Consider the following 19089-nt stretch of genomic DNA (forward strand, 5'->3'; position numbering starts at 1 on the left):
TTTCGGTAAATTTTCATAATTAAATATGGGTTGAGTTGAGAGTAGAACAAGTCAAAGCTAGCGTAATATTGTAACGAATTCCATGTTCATTTCATCACTTACATACTTGAACCAACCTAATGAAAATCATTTGAAGCATCAGAAGTTTTTAAGGGTTTTATTTCCATACATTTAATATCGTGTGTTGTGTATATTAAAGGGTTAGGTACAGCTTACAGCAGCAAACTTTTTTGAAATATTCAACATTTTTTTCCTTCATTACTGTATCTTGTACAATAATGAAAATTGGTATGTGTAAAACAATATCCTTCTGCTATATGAAAAAAATATTTTTGTGATTTAAAAAAAAATGTTTATATATATATTTTTTTCAAAATTCAAAGTTCACTGTGCAGTGATGACGCGTTTCTCTCATAACTCATAAAATTGTTAACTTTTTCATGTTCTCTCTCTTTTATTTCATTGCTGAAACTCATGTTTACAATACCATGCTCTTTCAACTACATTCCTTAATAAACAATATTTTTTTTAAATTTTGTGTTAGATATTTGACCATTTTTTTAAATGAATTTATTTTCTATCAGACAATCTATCAAAGGTAGAGAAGTGATTTTGCATCATATTGTAGATATATCATGCATAAATACACACAAAAAATTTAATCACAGAATGTTGGATACTTTTTGAGTTATGAGGGAAACGCTTCATCACTGCACAGTGAACTTTGAATTTTGAAAAAAAAATATATATATATAAATAATTTTTTAGATCGCAAAAACATGTTTATCACATAGCAGAAGGACAGTGTTTTACACATACTAATTTTCATTATTGTACAAAATACAGTAATGGAGAAAAAAAAGTTGAATATTTCCAAAATTTTACTCCTTTAAGCTGTACATAACCCCTTAAGCATTTCGCTTAAGTTTGTTGTACTAGAATAGTGGTTCCCATGGATTCTTTTCTAGCGGATCTCTTTAAAATTCCAAAAAAATTACAGATCTTCGAATGATATTGTAGGAACACTGATTTGGCGACAACTCGCGTCAAGTTCAACAGATTCCATATTGCACTTTGAATATATTAAGTAACAATTTCGATACTTTTATGTGCATTTTATTATCTTGATATCCCGTATTTTAGCATCAACAGTATATTACCATGCATAGTAATGAGTTCTTATAGATGTAGGACCTATACTAGAACTTATAAACTACTTGTATAGTAAAGTTTAATTAATTACACGCGTAACTATAAAAATCTTACCTTCTAAGCACTAATGTGACTGGAGCTGTTTCCTAATCTCACAAATTTTCCTCAAGTTAGGGGCAATCGAAGAAAGCTGAATTTTCACATCTGGTGTGACATCTAGCAATGACGCGAGCAAAAAAATTGGAGAACCAATGTGTTAAACTTTAGCTTACGCTTAAAATTTATATTAATCTTGTACTTACATTCGTAGTCATTAGTTTCAAAATTTCTGCGAAATTATCAGGAAATAATGAACTGTTACATAACATTTTGTTTCACATCACACACAGACCGTTAATATTCAGACTTGTTTCAGTAGCGGAGTTTAATACAAAAAGCGTAGTGAGTTTAAGTTGGTGAAACTACTTCAAAAGCGAAGTGCGAGACAAAACAGGTTTTCGTTCTTTTCACTGATTGGTCGGCATGGTTGGTCATCTGTAGACCCCTACGAACAGTTATACAGAACAAGCTTTTAACAGTGAAATGCTAAGGAATTATGTAGGAATATTTCCTTAAATTTCAGTGAACGCTTGCCAAAGCCTTCTAAATTTTCGTTTCCATGCAAACGACACCATATTCTAGTACCGCGTTTTCCCTTGTGTTGTGAATTAGGTGGCTGATAAAAGTTTTAATGTTCAACATTAATGTGAGTGTGGTTATTTGATGTGTGATAACTTAGTGCACTTTAATTGAACTGTATTTACAGCATTGTAACATGAACAGCTGGCAGTGACAAGACAGTAAGGTAATATTATTAAATTAAACAATTCATAGTTTTATAGCTGGTTGTTAGGAATACAGCGAGATGCAAACATGATTCACACGTTTATGTATTAGGGAACCAGATGATCCTAGGAACAAGTTGTAAGTATCTGAAAACTTGGCCGTGATTATGTGGTTTACGTATGCCATTCATAATTCAAATTTTGTTTCGTACTAGGTACTCACTGGTTTGAAGTTTCCTATACATATGTTTCTCTCGGGTGTTACATAATGGTTGCTGTTCAGATCCATAACCATACCACAAGCATCGTCGTAATAAGATCTGCGCGCACAATATTCTTTGTCATGATTATCTATCGTCTTTTACATATAGTCCAACAGATAATTTAAATGAAAGCCAATACGTTTGAAAACTTTCAGTTACACTTTTCACACACCATTCTCTGCAATTATATTTGTAACTCATCTTTTCTGAGTAACTGATATCTTTCATCTAAAGTTTTCAAAAGTATAGCCTATTCTTTACTATGCCACTTCCTTCATTTCTGAGAGATGTTACCTGAAACTTCTTGCATTCGATAAGGAAAAATAGAAACATGTTCGAATTTCACGAAGGCAGTTAAGTACGCCTAATCATAAAACTTGGTATATCTTCAGTTCTTCATCGTCAGATCTTCAACGTATATGTTAAAGTGTACAGTCCGAGTGATCCTTAGGTCTTTGTGCGTTAAAGGCGGGTATTTTCCCTGGACCAAAGAATAGTGATATAAATTTGTGAACAAAAAGACTGGTATTTTCTTAAAAGACGAGTATTTTCCGTGAATTATAAATACAATACAAATTGAGTAAACATTACTATTCGTGGGCCATAATAATAAGAATAGAATATTTCTCCTCGATATAATTAACAGTATTTGACAGTACTAGTTACTACTTTAGATAAAATTGATATAATATGTTAATTCGCTTTCATGTGAGATATTCTTTTCACTCTTGTATGAAAATGACTTTGTTAAATTACAAAATCAAAGAAATTGGTAGATACAGTATTTAAGATGGGAAATATATAAGACAATGAAATAGATCATAATTGGAATTATCTTTACCTTCATGGTAATAATGAATTGTTACAGAGTTGTCAATTATTTTTATGCTCGACCATGCCGAAATGTAGTAATTATACACCTGGTAGTAGCCCTTTAATGCACCTCATTAAAGTACACCTATTCATTATAATTCAGTTGTTCAGCCAATGAGAAATCACCATTGTACTGATTGTACCATTATAAAACCGCAAGTATCGATTATTCTCGGATATGCAATCGAAAGACAATTAGCGAAAAGTCAAGGAGGCTGGAAATCCAATACTGTCGCAGAAGGTTATGTGCTGTTACTATAATAACTAGCGTTAATTGTAAATAATATTCAAATAAATTCAATTTGTCATCTCGTTTTACAATTCTAAATCAATTTCCAGGTTATATCAAGCCTAATGTACATGTTATTCTCTAGATTATATCAAGGTCAATGACATTCGTGTTTCGGAAAAAATCAATACTTTCGCGTCTGCGCACATCTCACAATTCAGGTCAGTTCCGCTCCTCACATAACTATAACATGAATATTTATGAATAATTTCAAGTTAGAAATATGGTCGAGCATAAAAAGTCGTATGAAACTTGCCTATAATATAAGACGCTGGTATGAAAATTATGAAACTCGCTTGCGCTCGTTTCATAAACAAACATACTCGCGTCTTAATTACCACCATTATAGGCTCGTTGCATAATGTACTATTATAAAATTACTGTAACATTAAAGAAGACAAATTTGCTACACGTTCAGGACAAAAATCAGAAACTGCTAATGTACATTCACTAACAAGATATGCTATTTTATGTAATTATGTAGCTGTTGATGGGATTGATGATAGCAAGATAGTATTTGGCGAGATGAGGCGGAAGAATCGTCATCAATTACCTGACATTTGTCTTACAGTTGGAGGAAACTCGGAAAAAAATTCAACCAGGTAGTCAGCCAAAGCAGGAATCGAACCCACGCCCGAGTGTAAACGAAACAGCAGATGATCGTGCTACCGTCTCTAAATTATTTATTTAAAAATGTTCATTCTTGTCAGTTGGTAACATGATTCAATAAAATAACATTGTTTTAGAAACCAAGAGGATTTTTCCATGACTATTACACTCTTACTAAGTCATACTACTTTTGACCAATAAAACGGTACGAAAGGACGTATTTCAACCAATCATGGCTGCTTATCGCACAATTTTATCGCGTCCCTAGCATTTGTTTCTTTGTTTGCCAACATTTGAAACTGCGCTGGTCTGGTCGTAAAAAAAAAAAAGAAATATATATATATATATATATATATATATATATATATAATTACAAACCACTCCAGTCGATGCACAGCAGTTCCAAATGTGACTCGCATTGGCATTCAAGAACAAGAATTTAAAAAAGTCACTGATCATACCTATGCATCTTCTGAAATCCGATTTACAAATAAATGAAGAGCACCATTCGGAAATCCTGAATAAGTTGAATACACCATGTAGGCCTAAATCAACGAGTTCCAATTCTATTACGCATAAGTCCAATATAACATCAATTGAACCACCAACCACATTCAAATTTGAAAATTGTACATTCAATAATTATTCCTTTTAAAATTATTCATTCGGAAATTCTGAATAAGTTGAATACACCATGTAGGCCTAAATCAACGAGTTCCACTTCTATTACGCACACGTCCAATATAACATCAATTGAACCACCAACCACATTCTAATTTGAAAATTGTATATTCAATAATTATTCCTTTTAAAATTATTCATGTTTATTTTTTATGTCATCGTCGTTAATTAAAACTTTTCTAACACTTGTGTATATTAGTTAGGTTATGTTATAGCTTTTGCTATATGATATTATGGATAGTCACGTATCAGAGATTGTTTAATATTAAGATTTATTGAAAATCATCTGTCAAGTGACGTTGATTACTGGGATTCGGATAATTGAAATGGAATGTTGCATTTTAATAAAAATGAAACTGAATCAACAAAGCCTTCTTGACTAGTAACATTGCCATCGTGTATAATAAATCGAGAACTTCTCGACGAGAAGGCATTGCTCACTAGCCATCTAGCATGCATCTAGCGTAATATTTATAATGTTGAGATGGTACAATAATACATCTGAAGACAGTTGTATTTTCATAAGTCAATTAATATTTTATTGTTTTGGAGTACTTCGTTACTTCTAATCTTTACATACTTTCTTCTAATCGTGTAATAGTCAATTAAATCCCACTCGAGTTTTGATTTTCTCTAGATAAATCAAAACCTCTAGTGAGATTACTGTTGATAAAAGTAATTCGTTGTGTTCGTTCATTATGCTCATGTGTGGATATGGATAATATTTAGCTGAGGGATGTAACGTCACGAAACTTACATCCAGTTCTGTATAACTTTATTATAAAGATAATAACAAGCCTACGTACAATTTGGTTAGTTATATGTGTTCACTGTGTTCACATTTTTAAAGCAGAAGAGAAATTACCACTAAATCAGGACAAGCTTCTTTCAGGTAGCCTATCATGTAATACGATACGAAATCCTTAGATTTATTTCCCTTGCAAAGGAAGCTATACTAAAAAAAAAGTCCACCGCTCTTTGCGTACATGGAAACCAGTGATAAGCATAGCAACAAAAAAACCACTAAGGACGATGACAATGTAAGTCAGCGGTTCCCAAACTGTGGTCCACGGACCCCTGAGTGTCTGCGAGTGATTCGAAAGATAAAAACAAGATATGTTTTTAAACGAAATTTTAATTGAACTTAACTTTATCATGTTCTCCGATTTTTTCTCAGCTTGTTTGAATATTGTTTTGCTTGTGTCAGACTATTCACGGGGATGAGATCGCCTGAAGGACTTATTTTTGCTTATAAGTCTTACCTCCTACCTGATACTTGTAGTTTTTTTAATTCTCTAATTTAATAATATAATAATAATAATAATAATTATGATTATTATTTATTTTAACTGGCAGAGTTAAGGCCATTCGGCCTTCCCTTCCACTCAACCAGTATGATAGAAAATTACTACACTGCTATGAATATAACATAATTAATACAATACAATACTACAATAAAGTACAATACAATATAATACATAATTAATATAATTCAATGACAGTTCTTTTTATCTTCATAACAACAATAAAATAATTATGTAATAATAATAATAATAATAATAATAATAATAATAATAATAATAATAGTCATACCTAAATTAAATTATTAAACTCGATCACAATTATAACTTCAATTTGACTGCGCCCGTAAGAAATCGTTTAGCCTTTTCTTGAAAGTGGTTATTGTCTGGCAGCCCCCAATCTTCTGAGGTAGAGAATTCCATTCACGGGGGACTAAGACAGTGAAAGAGGATGAATAGTTAAGGAGTTAATGAAAATTTGTAAGTTTAAAACACTGTCCTTCTGTAATATGAAGAGAAGGTGTTAGCTTTATTTATATTCCAGCTTAAAAATCTTGTTTCCTACAACGACTCTATTGCCATTTTGGTTGTAAGCACGATCATGTATCCTGAGGTTTCCCGAATTGCAATACAACACTTAACGTAATTTGCTACAACATACTTTATTTATATTCCAGCTTAAAAATCTTGTTTCCTACAACGACTCTATTGCCATTTTGGTTGTAAGCACGATCATGTATCCTGAGGTTTCCCGAATTGCAATACAACACTTAACGTAATTTGCTACAACATACTTGTGTTCAGTGTACATTTTAGTAGGTTATTTTACGACGCTTTATCAACATCTTAAATTATTTAGCGTCTGAACGAGATGAAAGTGATGATGCCGTAAATAAGTCCGGGGTCCATCACCGAAAGTTACCCAGCATATGCTTATATTGGGTTGAGGGAAAACCCCGGAAAAACCCCAACCAGGTAACTTACCCCGACCGGGAATCGAACCCGAGCCACTTAGTTTCGCGGCCAGACTCGCTAACAGTTACTCCAAAGGTGTGGACTGCTTGGTTTTTTCTTTAAGAAGAAATGCAGATATAAATTTAATGTTGAGCTAGACTTGCGACTTAAGACTATCTAAAATTGAACCAAATTTCTCGAAACTGACAGCTACAAGGCAATATCAATCATCCCATTAACAACTTTATGGTTGGCTGAAAAGTCTAAAAGTCTAATTTCACTTTTATTAGAAGAAATATGATAGAACATGCAATAACTTTGTATACAGGGTGATTCATAATCTCTGCAGCAAACTCTGCTGATCGATAGATCTAGCAATAACAATCATTTTTCCTAAAAAAATCCTTGTTCTCCAATGTCTCGTTTAGGAGCTAAGCGAATTGAAACAGAGATTAGTTGTAGTGACATTAACAATTATGAAATAAATTATTTTTAAAGTATGTTTACTGACAAGTTACAGGTGTTCAAAATGCCTACCCTGAACCTAATTACCAGGCTTCGAGACTTTGGACCCGATACAATAAGTTTACTGTGCTTGTACTATAGGTTGTTGACTCGCTGCAGGTAGATAGAGATGTGTTGAGGTAACAACGTTGCTATTTAGAGTAGAGTACGGTAGTATGGGGAAACGCACACATATGGACATTCTGAAAGTAAATATACATTACACAATGACAATGTCAAAAGAATGTGAAAAGCATTTATTCTCCTGTCTTTTATAAGCATTTGTGTTTAATAATTATACACAGTGTTATTGGTGGAAATAAACATTTAGCAATTTTAATGTATTCATTTATCCTATTGGTCGTCTTTAGGAAGTGCAGTTACAGTACCGAATTGCAATGTACTACAAGATACATTTTCAGTGTCTCAAACGTAAATATTTTTCAGCTATCTACCAAACACAGTTTGTACTGTGAAAAGATGCGCTCTACGTCGCACGACTTTATAGGAGCAAAACGAAAAAACCTAACATCATTGCAGTCTCTAAGAGACAGTCCTTCATTCTCGGGTGACTCTATGTCCACTAATTTGCTGTTTATATTACACAATGCTCCATATCCGTTATTTTTACATAAAATTGATTTCCACTTCTGTTTTACACGTTCAGTAACCGGCGTACTTGGTGCCTCATTAATTCTCTGTGTCATTTCCTCAACTAATTTGAGGGCTTCCGGCATCTCTTTCTCTGACTTTTCTAACCGTGTAATAGTTTCAGACACAGTTTGAAAATAGGCTTGTACGAAAACCAAATTATTCATCAGAACCTTCAAATCCAGAGCGTTTTCCTTTGCGTATTTGTTGTCATTCATTCTACAGTACCCCCACCCACTGCCACTGTACGCTTCGCCACTATACCCAGTACGCCGTTATGCAGATTTCCCACTGAACTCCTCTATCGGGTCCGAAGTCTCGAAGCCTACTAATTACATTCATTACACCGTCGTAGCAGATATATGCGATCTAGAGTTTAAAAGTGATTATTTATAATTAGTGTTAAGCCATAGTAACCATATTAATTCCTACCTATATTACGTATTTGACCTGATTTGAAATGTTTAATGTAATAGCATGCCGCATAGGTCTTGTACATTCCTAAGCGGAAGATAAGCCAAGTTGATCTAGTTATCCGTTGATGTAAACGCAGCAACTACGTCCGAAATATTATGTGAAATGAGTGAATTCTATCATCTATACCTCCCCTCCTTTATACCCATGCCTGTTTTAGGTGGTGCTCCAAAATGAAGTATGCAATTTAAGGGGTCCGTGGCATTCTACAAGTTAGGTACCACTGTCTAATTAAAAATACTTTACATGTACGATTATTTTAATGGAAGTCGATACACTAGGGCAGTCATGTCAACTGATTGCCATGCGCGCTTTAGAGCCCAGGAGAGCCTGAGCGCTTTACAGACAAACGAGAGAGGTAGTATATACCGCTTTGTCGAGCTACATACAGCGATGGCCAGCACTAATTCAATGGATAAAGGGAAGAGAACTTATTAAAACTATATCCATGTTAATTTTTAGATTTGTCTGAGAAAGTATAAGTGCATTATAAGAATTTAAGTTTGAATTTTAATGCTAATTTTTCACGAGTTTCCTTTTTATTCAAAAGCAGTATTTTCTCGACCTTTTACAGAAAGGTGAAATTTTATGTTTATTTAGTAGCCTTACAGGTACTGAAACAATGTTTTCGTAAAGTTATATATTGTAAATATGTATTACTGAAGATACGTATTGAAAATTTTGAAAATATTCGCATGGAAAATGTTTGTAAGAAAATGAATTAACAAAGGAATTACTGTTACATCATAAACAAAAGATATGTGCCCATGTGTTGTAAAAACGTCAGCTCTATAGCTTCAGCAGATTTCGAGTAAATAATTTAATATTCTGATGATAGGAAGTTGCGCACCAATATCACCTTAAAACATAATGCGATAAGGGTTTTGTTATGTAAAAATAGTTACAGTTGAAATATGTACTTTGGTAACTTTGCTTTGCACTGTAACATTGTTTTAATTAGTTTATTGATTACTTTTATAAAGCTAAAGATACCATCAATATCAATTCCAGCTTACCATGTCATGCTTAATCTCTTTCTTTGGGATATCACTTTCTTTATGAATGATGTTTCATTCACAAAGTCATTTAAATATGCTCTCCTGCATATATGACTTGTATCGTCTCAAATGCAGGTAGTAAGGCCGTAAAAGCATTACGAGGGGGGTTCGGCCGGCGCCGTGGATCGTGTCCCGACATAGCTCAGTTGGAAAGAGCGCTCAGCGCGCAGAGCTGAGAGGTCCTGGGTTCGGTTCCCGGTGCCGGTACGAATTTTTCTCGTATTAATAGTAATAATATAGTATAGTTTTACTACTATGAAATTTATGTGAATATTCCTTCTTAACTCTTTATTATGTTATTAACTGCAATATTAAGAAACTGGTATTAGTACTTTGTTTTACAGACAATATAGATAATATCAAACAGCAAATAACCATATAAAATAACGACATAAAATTTTACGTTCCGTTTGAAGTTTGTACACCACTGTTTTCTTAATCCAACAGGCTCCTTACTTATTTACATAATCCTTGCTCCTTCCATACCTAGCGCTTGATGCCCGCGCACGACGTCAAGGTAAAAAAAATGCGCTTGCTTTGACATCACTGTACTGGGGTGTGAGAAAATAAAATTATTTATACCGCTGTTGACAGAAAAGCTAAAGATTGGAAATATGTTGTATACTAAAAAGGATTTATTTCCAAGCAGTACATCAAAGAACAATTGTTTCACACGAAACTGCATGACGTGAATTATTTTTCTGAATCCCGATTAGCAATTTCCTGATGCTGGAAAACTTCAAGTTCCCCACTGATCTGTGACTACTGACATTCGAACAAGTCTCATAGCGATGTTGTGGAATGTTTAAATATAAAAGCAATTAATTGGATCCAATATTTCATGAATCCGCGACTAGTCATGGTTTACATCATTGTAGACAGAACACACAGAGATTACGGAATTTCATTTTAAACTGCTTGGTTTTAAAGTCAATAATGGAACATTTTCAAATTCAAAAATTCGTGGAAATCATCTCACATAGGCTAATTATATTCGTTGTGTGTTTTAAGAACCGTAAGTTTCGATGAGATTACATTTTTAATTGATGTTGGTAGCTTTCAGTATGGAGTTTGATATGTAGGGTAAGTAAAGTATTTAATATTTACTCTATTTGCTAAAGAGACGACGAAATTTCACAATGACTAATTAAATAAAATGTAAGAATAACACTCAGGGCTGCAGATAAAAAAAAACATTTTCATTATGTAGGCCTGTATACTTACGAAGATATTTTCGTAACTCTCAACATTACTATATTTCGGTCATGCGATATACATAGCTATAAGAAAACAATCAATATAATTTGTATGTTTATGATTCTTTCCTCCCGCCAAAATTGAAACAGACTTTAGTGCAAACCCTCGTATTACCACTATTTGACTATTGCGACATAATACTTACAGATTTGACAACTGAACTTTCGAACAAGCTACAGCGTGTGCACATTATGTGTGTCAGATTCATCAGCAATGCTCGCAAATTTGACCATATTACACCTTCGTTCAGATATTTACCCTGGCTGCGACTCAATAACCGTAGATCACTTCATTCGCTTTCTGTTCTGTTTCGAGTTCTCCACACTTCTACTCCAAATTATCTTCGTTCCCGGTTTAACTACTTATCCTGCAATCACAATCTAAACACCAGGTCACAAGAGAGCCAAATCCTAGCAATTCCTCCCCATAGAACATCCCACTATTCATCATCTTTCACTGTCTCCGTCTCTCGTGAATGGAATTCTCTAACTCAGAAGATTAGGGGCTGCCAGACAATAACTACTTTCAAGACAAAGCTAAACAATTTCTTACCGACGCAGACAAATTGAAGTTGTAATTATAATCATAATCGAGTTTAATGATTTAATTATATTTAGGTATGATTATCATTATTAATATTATTAGTACGTAATTATTTCATTGCAATGTTGGGAAGGTAAAAGAATTGTTATGTATTGTATTGTATTGTATTAATTATGTTTTGCTTCTTAGCAATATAGTAATGTTGTATTTTTGTATCGCACTGGTTGAATGGAAGAGAAGGCCGAATGGCCTTAACTCTGCCAGTTACAAATAAACCATTATTATTATTATTATTATTATTATTATTATTATTATTATTATTATTATTATTATTATTATTATTATATAGAAATTGAACAGCACTAATCTGTGAAACAGCATGGACATTTTCATCGTTCAGTAAAAGCAAATCTATGTTAATATCTCACTCAAATATTTTGTCACTCTACAGCTCACATGCAATATATTTAATCTTCTGAATACTAGCACCTCTACAAGTCGCACGTTTCCGCTATTTGCAATGTGGAATAAATTAAATTCACTCTCATCGCCGCAATCTGTTCGTCAGTTGTCTTTGGTTTTAGATGTTTGCCGCTGGACTTATATCAATCTGACAACCAGGGACAGAACATGTTGAACTACTCTTGCGTTCACTAATATTTATTCAAGGAATAATCTGAAATAACGTTCTGCATATTTACATAGCAAATATTAACAAATTGTTGAAGATAACGGCTTTTAGTTGACGTTTATGTTGAACCTTCTTATACAGGGACATCATTTTATTTTTACTTCAATTTTTATTGTACCTGAGTTTTTGGATGTACTTCACTCCCACCCCCTCTACTAGTAAACTTCCAACCGTTCTCCACACAGAACCGAGGCCGCGTATGCAGTGCTGAGTTAGTGAGTATATAGTACGTTCCAGAAATATGTTCGCGTTTTCCAGTGACGAAAGAGCTTTCAATATTGAATCGTATTTTCGCACAGGTACTGTCGTCCGTTTGCCTACGTCGCATCCCGGTTTCCCCACCCCCCGCTTTTGTTCGCCCCTAAAGTCTAGTAGCTGGGCTGTCTTAGCTCTTTTCTGAAAACATTAATTTCTGTTAGGAATTGGATGTCTACGTAATATTATACAACTGTTTAAAATAACTTAAATAAAAGGGCCTCGTTAAGTAATTAACTGTCACGTGATTCTCTCCCCCTCCCCTTTCTACGACCCTGCGACAAAACCACTTGAACGGACAGTAGATAGCATGTCTGAGTAATTTTATCTTTTCGGATCGGGCAGAAGTGAAGATTAAATTTACAGTACGTCAGGTACTCTGTTATAGAGTAGGTACAGAATTATTTCAACATGAGTTACACGTACGAAGGACGAAACTGGTAATTAGAATTAGGTACAATAGTCTATAGTGGGATAATATGCACATTAGATCTGAAGCCTGTATCGAAATGAACGGCCACCATTTTCAAAAATGTGTTTAAATATCCATATTATGATTATTTTTCAATTTAACTTCATTCTCTATATTGTACGCTAATGTGCTGTAACAGTACAATATACACTGCATAATTAATACGTCCGAATGGATAGCTCAATTCGTGAGTGAAAACACTTATTGTTAATACAGTACTGTATTTTGATTAAACAAAAACCTAATGAAAATTATCAAACTCAAAATTGCGATATTTCCTAGTTTACGTAAATTGATGAATGACTTTTCTTCCCTCCTATACCTAGTAAAGTGATTTGTATTTTACGCCAGTATCATCGAACTCCAGTCTTGGAAGGAAGAGCAAGCGGTGTTTCTGGTTCTAGACCTTTAATCCAAAGATATAGCCAGGTTAATATTAAAAATGTTAGTAAAAATAAAATGATGTCGCTGTATAAGAACAGTGTATGAAAAGATAAACACTACTTTTGAGGGAATAACAATGACAAAGAGCCCGATTTTCCAGCTGTTAAACTATTTTCCCACAATTTCCATTACTAACATTTCAATGGAAAGTTCCGTTGAAATTCACTGTCTTAGTTCATTCGTCTGGTGCGATCGAGCGTAGCGACTGAGTTTTACCTGACTGCGTTTTTCCGAGATCTTTCCCTACTGCAAGGCAAATGTTAGGTAATTTATGACGAATCCTCTGTTCCTCTGTCCCATCTCTCCAAATAACAACTCGTTATCATCAATTCCATCGAAGGCTACACAACTGAAATAGTTTATACTAGTGACTATCACCACGTGAATCAGCAACCCTTAATTCGTCTGTTATGTAATTTTCATCACAATCGAGCTCCTGTGGCTCACGCACTTTCCTTGTTAGTATAATATCACAGTCTAGTATATACAGTCACGAAGCTCAATACGTAGTAAATATGTATCCATAGATAGTTTTTATTTGGTTATTTTACGACGCTGTATCAACATCTAGGTTATTTAGCGTCTGAATGAAATGAAGGTGATAATGCCAGTGAAATGAGTCCGGGGTCCAGCACCGAAAGTTATCCAGCATTTGCTCGTATTGGGTTGAGGGAAAACCCCGAAAAAACCTCAACCAGGTAACTTGCTCTGACCGGGATTCGAACCCGGGCCACCTGGTTTCGCGGCCAGACGCGCTGACCGTTACTCCACAGGTGTGGGCTCCATAGATAGTTGCTAACCACTAGGATCGCTACTATCGCCTCATTACAGACAATGCGAAGTAATACCGGCACAGTCTATTGTTCCTAGCACCCTCACAACTCAAGCTTCGTGACTGTATATACTAGACTGTGGTAATATCACAGCAAAAAGGGTCATTTTCAACATAAATCGGTAGTATTGAATTATTAATATTTACACACATATTTTAAAGCTTTGCATACAGTGAGATAATAGACTTCGATTGAGAAGCATTTATCAAGAATTTATAAAACAGTTACATTACGGGTTGTTCTTTATAGTTGTGAAACTTGGACTCTCACTTTGAGAGAGGAACAGACGTTAAGGGTGTTTAAGAATAAGGTGCTTAGGAAAATATTTGGGGCTAAGAGGGATGAAGTTACAAGAGAATGGAGAAAGTTACAAACGCAGAACTGAACGCATTGTACATTCTTCACCTGACATGATTGGCATTGTGTAGAGCAGTCATATCAACTGATGCCCATAGGCGCAAATGCGCGCTTTAGAGCTCAGGAGAGCCTGAGGGATGGCCAGCATTGATTCAATGGATAAAGGGAAGGGAACTTATTAAAATGGTATCCATGTTAATTTTTAGATTTATCTGAAAAGTATAAGTGCATTATAAGAATGTAAGTTTTAATTTTATTGCACATTCTTCGAAAGTTTGTTTTTTTTATTTAAAATGAATATTTTCTCAACTTTTTTTATAGAAAAATGAAGTTTTAAGACATAGGCCTATTTACTTAGTAACCTTCCACGTAGGTACTGAAACAATGTTTTCTTAAATCTAATATATCGTAAATACGTATTACTGAAAAGAGTGTATTACAAATTTGGAAAATATTCGCATGGAAAATGTTTGTAAGGAAATGAATTAACAAAGCAACTACTGTTACATCATAAGCAAAAGATATGTGCGCATGTGTTTTAAAAATGTCTGCTCAATAGTTTCAGCAGGTTTCGACAAAATAATTTAATATTCTGCTGATAGGAAGTTGCTCACCAATACCACCTTAAAAGCATAATGCGATAAGAGTTTTGTTATGGAATATTAGTAACTTTGCTTTGTACTATAATATTGTTTTGATTAGTTCATTGATTACTTTTATAAGGCTAAAGATACCATCAATATCAATTTTAACTTCAGTTATGTCATACTCAATCTTTTTTTTTTTTTTTTTTTTTTTGGATATCACTTTCTTTATGAATGATGTGTTTCATCCACTTAGTATAGTATAATTGTACTGCTATGGAATTAATGTGAATATTCCTTCTTAACTCTTTATTGTGTTATTAAGGTTTAAAAAACAACTGCAATATTAAGAAGTTGGTGTTAGTACTTTTGTTTTACAGACAATAAAAAAAATATCAAACAGAAAGAAGCCATATAAAAATAACGACATAAAATTTCACGTTCCATTTTCTTAATCCAACAGGCTGCTTATTCCTTCTTCCATACTAAGCGCTTGATGGCCGCACACGACGTCAAGATCAGAAAAATGCGCTTTCTTTGACATCACTGGTGTATAGTGTGGCATTGTATGAGACGGAAACATGGACATTACGACGAAGTGAAGAGAAGCGAATAGAAGCATTTGAAATGTGGATATGGGGAAGGATGGAGCGTGTGAAATGGGCAGAGTAAGAAACGAAGATGTGTTGGAAAGAGTAGGTGATGAAAGAACGATGCTGAAACTGATTAGAAAGGAGAAAAGAAATTGGTTGGGTCACTGGTTGAGAAGAAACTGCCTACTGCTGGTTTGCAGTGAAAGACCTGCTCTTGAGCAGAAAAGAATATAAATAAATAAATTATTATTTGTTATTTTTATATATTTTTTTTTGTAACAGCGAAGTTCGTTAAATTTTAATATTCTAACGAATTATATGGCGAAAAGTTAGGGAACAGAGAATAATTTCGTAAATAGTACCGAATATTTTGTTACATGGTGTTCGTAATAACTATATTTTACTGTAATGGCTTCATATTATGTTATCAATTAAAAGAGTCGAACATCGCAACAGTTCTGGCTTTGTGTACTCCCTTATCCCAATAATCTCTCTTTCAGCGAGAAAACTAAAATTCTATTCCGTACGAAATGTTACATTCTTCCGCCTTGACTCTGTGGATATTGTATGTCGCTATGAAAATGAGAAGTTAAAACATGACAAAGACGAAGAAGAATATATTATTACGACGTGATTGACGTTTTATATACGTATTATTGCCGCTTGATAATACATCACCACATTTTTTTTTAGTAAATAAATGTATCTACATTACGGTTTCTAACTAGATTTACCTCTCCGTCTTACTTTGGTGGTCAGAATGTAGACATTTCTGAATTTATATTGTCCATACACCTTCAGCTCTGCACCTTTTCCACTCTACACTTTAAACATGTCAAGCACTGACTGAGGGTTACATCATGTTGAAATGAGGAATGATCGCATTAAAGTACGGACGGAGTTACTTCGACCGGCTGTTCAGTGGAGGGGTGTGTTAAGGAGGGGAAGGCAGATACGATCAGCGTATTCCGAATCTCACCGGTCCGGTGGCATCGATGACGTCACGTTGCAACGAAAATAAGGAACAAACTGCTGGAAGAATCGATGCTGTCATGGCGACTGTGTAAGTGGTTATCTGTGCTACGCTAGCAAAATTTTGTGAAATTTCCGTACTGCCATCTCGTTCAAATAAAAGAGATCATAAACAACTTATTTCTTGAACCGGTAGTAATAACTGGTCGGTTGACATGTTCGCTCATAAGCCATTAACATATTGTTTTTACGTTGTGCTCATTACAAACAATACAACAGAACTAAAGCAGAACACACCGCCATGACACAACAGTGCACGATGTCATTCGTCTGCTAATTCCCGCCCTATACAAGAACCAATCAGATTCACTGATGACGGCTGATGGAGCCTGCCACCACTTCTGCAAGTTGATGGCACCGGTGCGACACCGGTGGAGCATCAATGACGTCATCGGTGGAATTCGGAACACCGTGATGCCATCGGATTGCTCACCGGTGAGATTCGGAATACGCTCGATGCCACGAGTCTCAAGTAAACACAGTAGGCAGCGGTGCATGATTTAGTCATAATGGGGGAGGTTGAATGTAGGTAGGGACTATGTAGGCCCACTATGTACCCAGAAGGTAAACCTGATGAAAGTTTACAGTGGTTTTATGTGGCGTCCGTGGGAAGAATCTTCTGCGAATGACAGTAATGTTAAAAGAATCCCTAATAATAGGCTACATAAATGCTGATAGCAGTAGCAGCAGAGATTACTAAACGTCCAGCGTTAATTTATGAGCAATGTTAGGTTAAATTTCAAAAGCGAGACAACAAGATAAGTACGGTACGAGTAGAAACAAATTGCTACGAAGTTATGAATTTGACAGTGCAAACGCAGCCTGAAAATAGTTGTCAGTAAGTTGAAGATCATACCCTGAACTCCGTATAAGTTACTGCAGTAAATGCAAGCGTTCACTAATAGTTGTTGGGCATACAAAATGATATCACATACTCAAAATCAATAACACAATTAAACAAGGTGAGCCAATATTAAGCATACAATGTCTACTAATACAATTACTGCTGCTACTACTGCTGCTGCTGCTGCTGCTGCTGCTGCTGCTACTGCTAATAAATCAGCTTATATTTTATATTTTTAATACACGGATGTTCACAACCTAGGGTCTTTAGCCTAATTCGTCTTGAATTTCAATTCTTTATGTTTTGTCACTTTTAAACTTAGGTCCAACTCTTCAATGACTTCTTTTCACTTTTGTCGATAATTCGTTTGAATTGTTTTTCCCTTGTTCAACATCTTTGTATAGTTATTAATGATGGTAATTCTTCTACACTGTCATCTTTCGTATTTAATAAAATAACATAGTCACCATAAACAACAGTAATAAATGAAACCACACTTATTTCCTGAACATCACTTTGAAACTGATGAAAAGTGCTAATAATATCCCTTTTACACCATTCCCTGAAAAATTCTTCTTCTCTCTCCATCTTTTCTCCTTTACGTTGATGTAGATTCTTTCTGACGCTAGAATGACTGACAGTACGGTATGAAAGTTGGTTAGGAAATATCGTTCTTTAGGCCATGGATAAAATTCGAAATTTCCAGAGGAATACGAATAACATCACCATTTACGGTAGGGAAAATATCTTTCCTAATAACTAACCTAGGTTCAAAATGTTTTATGTGTAACACTCATTTTAGAAGGACAGGAACTGGCCACCCTACTCCATTATCTATTGGCTTAGTTTCCTCATAAGTGGTGCCTTCTTGGTATCATTTGTTAAGTTCAGACCTGTCTTCGGACAGTTGACTAAACAACAACAAACTGTAATTTCCGTAACTTGGAAATTGTCACGATTATGCACCTAAACCATTTGTCGCGTAGTAAAGTTGTATTTTTCGGGAATTTAAATGCTGAAATATGAGACCTAGATCCACTATTATAATTATTACAACCCATTCACAACACGAACGGCCCATTTCACGACGTAATTAACACAAGAAAACATCATAAAAAGACCACGTGTAATCATGCTTCGACCGCCATCGGCGCCATTTTGGCCATTATTGATACCTACATTAAGGTCTGAGTATTGGAGACGGTCTTGGTAGCAGTAAGTCACTCGCCGTCTCAAAAGTATCACCGAGAGCTCGTGGAAAACCTGTGCAAAAGCAAGGCGCTCATACAACTGAAAACGTCTACAAGTATTTTAAAAGTGCAAGCAGTGCTTCGCCCATATGTGACACTCTTGAAGCAGCGGGAGTATCACGAACAACAGTGAGGACCATAATTTCTGTAGAGGCTATTATACGCCGACGAAAAAAACGGTTAAGAGGAATTAATTTTGAAAGATCGACGGTTTTGGCCATGAGTTGATCCTAAAGACAGTGTATAAACTTTATGACCAACAGACAGTGCCTACCATAGATGAGACTTGTTCTGCACTGCG

General features: G+C 34.8%; 1 protein-coding gene and 1 long non-coding RNA gene across 2 annotated transcripts in view; one reads left to right on the forward strand and one right to left on the reverse strand.

Moving 5' to 3' along the window:
• LOC138697711 (uncharacterized) overlaps nucleotides 1-16514 on the reverse strand; it is a 542983-nt gene extending 526469 nt beyond the window's left edge. Inside the window, exon 1 of the long non-coding RNA XR_011331599.1 lies at nucleotides 16397-16514. This is a non-coding gene — a long non-coding RNA (uncharacterized lncRNA). The remainder of the gene's footprint in view (nucleotides 1-16396) is intronic.
• LOC138697709 (4-hydroxy-2-oxoglutarate aldolase, mitochondrial-like) overlaps nucleotides 1-19089 on the forward strand; it is a 259461-nt gene that overhangs the window by 37654 nt on the left and 202718 nt on the right. The window lies entirely within an intron of this gene.

The sequence above is a fragment of the Periplaneta americana genome, chromosome 4 (genome assembly GCF_040183065.1).
Source record: "Periplaneta americana isolate PAMFEO1 chromosome 4, P.americana_PAMFEO1_priV1, whole genome shotgun sequence".
Classification (NCBI taxonomy): domain Eukaryota; kingdom Metazoa; phylum Arthropoda; class Insecta; order Blattodea; family Blattidae; genus Periplaneta; species Periplaneta americana.